The sequence below is a fragment of the Thunnus albacares genome, chromosome 10 (genome assembly GCF_914725855.1).
Source record: "Thunnus albacares chromosome 10, fThuAlb1.1, whole genome shotgun sequence".
Lineage (NCBI taxonomy): Eukaryota > Metazoa > Chordata > Actinopteri > Scombriformes > Scombridae > Thunnus > Thunnus albacares.
In genome coordinates, this window is record NC_058115.1 from 5,708,631 (window position 1) to 5,713,780 (window position 5,150).

Below are 5,150 nucleotides of genomic sequence, written 5' to 3' on the forward strand. Positions count from 1 at the left end.
TTGTAATTTATGAAAACATGTAGTGAGTTTCTGTTTCTCAATAGCAAGGTTTATTTGTATGGCATTTACAAATGAAAATGTTTCAATAATAGTGTATTTTAATTAATTTTTTTAATGTAAAATTCCAAATTGTGTGGAACCTGTCCTGACAGACTGGAGAATGTTGCGCTTGCTGAAGCGGTTCGATATCCTTGCAGCAGGATGAGCAATTATCTGGTAGTGTGGCCGAGCGGTCTAAGGCGCTGGATTAAGGCTCCAGTCTCTCAGGAGGCGTGGGTTCAAATCCCACCACTGCCATTTAGCCTCAAACTTTCTTTCACTCCAAAGTGTAAGAAAAGGGTAAAAATCATGATAAAGATGGTATGAACATTATCCTATGTATTCTGAAACTGTGCCCCCTCAAAAAATTTACTACACAATGCCACTCTGAAATGAGATGGTATAGTGGAAATGACATGGTAAATAGTCAAAGCAGTACTTAAACCCAGCTACTGAGGACACTTGATAAAACTACTGTTTTTAAAGCAGTAACCTATGTGTTGAAAATTTCTGACTTTAGTTCCCTCCAGTAGAAGGGTCACAAAAAAGGTTCCCGTATTAATTTATTTCTTTCTTTTTTCAAGTTTTTCAGATATAACATCCTTGAACATACTGTGCTTATCCTGTGTTGCACTACATCAATGGCAAATCCTTTTTTTCTGGTCTTCCAGCAGAAAAAAAGATGTTTGATGGAAATCTCCCCATGTCCTGAATTTAAACTGTAAAGTTAACTTTGTTTACAATTGTCCACAGCACAAACTATATAACAGTTATTATAAACTATATAATTAATACAAGCAGACTTAGTAAAACTTTATTTATAAATTTGATGCTCTGATGATGCACAGCGCATATGCAATGATTCTTACTCTCTTAATGACTTCATACATCCATACAATCCATACATAGCTACCCCTTTCACTGTGTGTGTATGTGAGTATGAAGAAACATGCAGTTATGTTATTTAAGTAAAAAAAGGAATATAGTGATTCTATGCAATGACATCGCCTCAGAATCAGAGGAAATATTTTTATATGTATAGAATATTTATGCAGCACTTTTGCTTTACAGTACTAAAAGTGTTAGTACAGTCATAATATTTAGTTATAGCACTTATAAAGTTACAATATTACTTCTGTTATTACTACTTCTCCTGGCTCTACAACATGTTGCTGGTAATAATTACACTACTGTTATTATTGCTGTTACACATTACTGAAACTACAGCTGCATTGGCCTACTGTTATATATTACTTGGATCCTCATTTACTTTACTGACACTTTCTGGCTGCGTCATTCATTGGCTCTTGGACATTGTCGAAGGTCCTGTGGAATTACACTGTAGGTGGTGCTGTAGTCAAGGGACAAACTTGCATTTCATTCATCCCATTGGCATCTGTGTGTTTCTCTCAAAACTCACAATGTGCTTCCTTTCCCTTCAACATTCCATCACTTGATACATTGTTTTCTTTCCTTTTCTCTGCTTGCAGCACACTGTATTTTCTATTACTATTGCAGCCACAAGGAAATACAATGAATGGTGTAATATGATGCTGCTTTGTTTTGATTATGACAGTGATGTATGGTAGTAGCAATGTAAGTGTTGAATAGTTTCACCACCAAAAAAACAATAAATGATGCAACCATTAAATTAGCTGTAATATGATTTACATATTTAATGTCCTGATATATGCATTTGCATTTTAACATGCCAGTTTCAGCAGTCACATTCAAGGACACATACATACACTTACAAACAGTCTGTGTGTGTGTGTGTGTGTCTCTCTCTCTCACACACACACACACACACACACACAGACTAATCAGTAATCCCCTCCTCTCCCAGAGCGGTCACTCTGCTTACCGCTGTCCATCTCCTGGACACAGAGATTACAGCAGGTCCAATTGTCCTCTCTGCTTAATGTCCTTGGACCAAGCTACTTACTGGTTGTACCTTGAATGAGCCTTATGTGGACAAACTGAGATTCGGCTGCCGAGAGATTTATATAACCACAACTCTAATTACACTGACTGTATTCTGTTATTGATCCTATTACATCATTTTTTGGGAGCCAGAATAATCTACCTTGAAAAAGGAATACAGTGAATGTTATGGTTATGATTTTGCATAAATTTTGTGACTTGGAATTCTACTGTTGATTAAAGGTTACATGGTCAGAGAACATATATCAATAATAACAAAACACCTCACTTTCAAGGGTCAGAAAGCTATGAACTCATTCAGGGCTACATGTTAAGATAAGCACTTCTAAAACTACAATTCTGTGAGAATTTCTAAGAGAGTTACTATGATACTCAAATAAATCTGAAGGAATGCAAAAGCTTAATGAGCTGCTTTCAGAAGTTTGGCACTAATGATTTCCAAGATAAAAGCCAGTCAAAGAATTGAAGAGAAAGGTGTCATTCTTATAACGAGTTAACTGGCAATGCCGGAATGCCTGTTTATCTCAGCAGTATAACTGGAAACCACCTGAATGCAGGTAACTGGTAGGTACAATGCAATGCAAGGTGGATTATGGGATGCTAATGGTTGTTGTTCAGGCAAAAGACAGCTATGTTCCTTTTCTGGGGCTGCATCCTTTCAAAGATACAGCGTATGAACATGTAGCCTGAAGCAAGTGGACCAATATTCAGTGGCCAGATATATACACATATTTGGTGGAGAGACCTAGCGTGTACACCAGCGAGAAATTAGCAAACAAGTCACTAGATGCTTACAACTACGTTACCTGTGGTGATGTACAGAACATCAAAGACCATGATACCGACTCAGGGTTTTGAGTCTTGAAATCAGAAATCCTCCCTAGCCAAAGACAAAGACACAAGACCACTATGAATGAGGTTTGGGTTATAATTAACAAATCAGAAAACTACCTCATAACAGTAATTTCACTTATTGCTTTCCTCATCATATCAAAAATCATATGTACCTTGCCCCTCTAACTTAGTCATAACCAGGGCATGAAACTACCTTTTTCATGAACTACACATAGTGGCAAGTGGGTTCAGAATTTCGGCAGCCAATATTATTTATTTGCAGTCAAAACCTGATTGAGCTTAGGCTGGATACATGCTAAAATGCCTAGTAGAATTTACCCTTAGTCACAGCCAAAATTTGGCTGAGAGTAAGTGTTAATTTCAAGTCCTGGTCATAACTTTATAATAAAACTAAAATTAAGCAGTATGTTTTATTATGTCTTTTTTAAATTTCAGGGTTGGGTCATGCTGCAGCTGAGAAAGCAGTGTCACACCCAGAGGTATGTAATAATTGACAAAGTCTAGAAAAGTTTCCTTTTACCATAGTGCATTTAATTCATTTTCAAGACTTCTCCTCAGTCTTTTAACACCATAATGTAGAAAGAAGGAGTTTCTTGGCAAAGCAGAGATGAAAATCATAAAGGCGAATAAACACAGTTGAAGTAATGTCAATATCATTTGATGTTTTGTTAGTCTGACCGTGTCTGTGCATTTTCCTTCAGATTACTGATTCTGAAAATTTGATTGCCTGTTATCTATTGTGCTCCTGCACAATAGATAACAGACAAGCTCTTCTTAATGAGTTTAGTAAGAACTGAGTCAAGCTTTTTCAAATGTGAATATTATGCAGCACAATTATTGTGTCTTTTTGTTGCACTGTCATCAGAGTTGACAGATGATGATATTTGGGAACTGCAGGTTGTGGCCCCAGGTGCCGCAGTGCTGACAAGTCTGGAGATTAGTGACGGAAACTGCATCATCTGACACTGATAAACAGGAACAACCAGACTTACCTGAGCCCTTGACTGCTTTATTTAACACAACATCCAGGTAACTCTCGCCACAGGAAATGCAGGTGAAAAGTGAAGAAACATTTCACAGACTAAAAACTAAGCTACAACCTAATCAATATGAGAAGCAAGCTGGAATTTGTACCACGGCAACAGTCAAGGTCAAAGGACTGGCACACCTATAGGGTTGGTCGGATCAAAAGTACCAAATTTCACCATGACAAGATCAGCAAAACATACCTAATGGATATAATGCAGTACAACAAAACACTTTTAAATGTCCCATTTGTACTCTGAAGGGAAAACATGGAGGAAACGACAAGACAATCTTATACTGCATTTATGGCCTGAAGCCATCAAGATTTCAGGGTCAGCTCCGGTGGCTTAGTGGTGTGGCCTTTTGAGTCACACCTTGGATCATTGCCAGATGGAATAGCAAGATGTTCCTGCCGTGGCAAAGGTCTGCTAGAGATAAAGTGTCCCTACAAGTAGCGTGACAGCCTTCAGGGAAGCACAGACGACCAGTACTTTTGTCTGGACAAGTCAGTCATATTGAAGCAATCACAACTATTCTGCTATCAAATTCAACTCCACATGTTTGTGCGTGATGTTAGTTGCTATGACTTTGTGTTGTGGATGAGGGAGAAGTTCATTGTGCAATGTATCCTAAGAAATGAAGAGTTTCTGCAGAAGGCTTTGCCAAAAGCACAAGACTTCTTTATCTCGAGTGTGTTCACTGAACTACTGACAAGAAGATGACCCTGCCTTGGAGACACAGAGAGCCTGAAAATACTGTGAAAGGCCAGATTTTGGCAAAATGATCAACTGTGTCAAATGCAACAACCACTTTCACTACAGCTGTGTACAGATCAAAAGGAAGCCAGCAACATGGTTATGTAGGGACTGTCACAGTTGAAGCCTGAATACCTTCATTGACAATGTTGGAAACCTAATGAATTCATTAGTAACCTTTTCCTTACATTTTATGTTGCGTTTCTTGTTAATGACTGCGGTCTCTATTTTTTGTTTGATGAGTCACATTTCTCCAGTTGTACGTATCTAATGTTGGAATGAAAGTCTTTGTTAATAATGTCACTACAAATTATTGTAGTTTGAGATAATCTTGGGGAAAACAAGGACCATTATACACATCAGGGGCAGCTAATGTTAGGAGGTTTATTATCACCCATGAAGTCCTAAGTACATGTTGTAATGTACCATGTTTTATATCATAATTCATACATGGATACAATTAAATATTCCTTGCTAAGCTGGAAAATACATAACCTCATTTGAATCATTTAGGGGGGAAAATCCAGAAAT

At 37.7% G+C, this 5,150-nt stretch overlaps 1 non-coding gene across 1 annotated transcript; it reads left to right on the plus strand.

The window, feature by feature from the left end:
• Window positions 1-215: 215 nt before the first annotated feature.
• trnal-aag lies at window positions 216-297 on the plus strand. The gene has a single exon. It is a non-coding gene; the product is annotated as a tRNA-Leu (tRNA).
• Window positions 298-5,150: the final 4,853 nt, after the last annotated feature.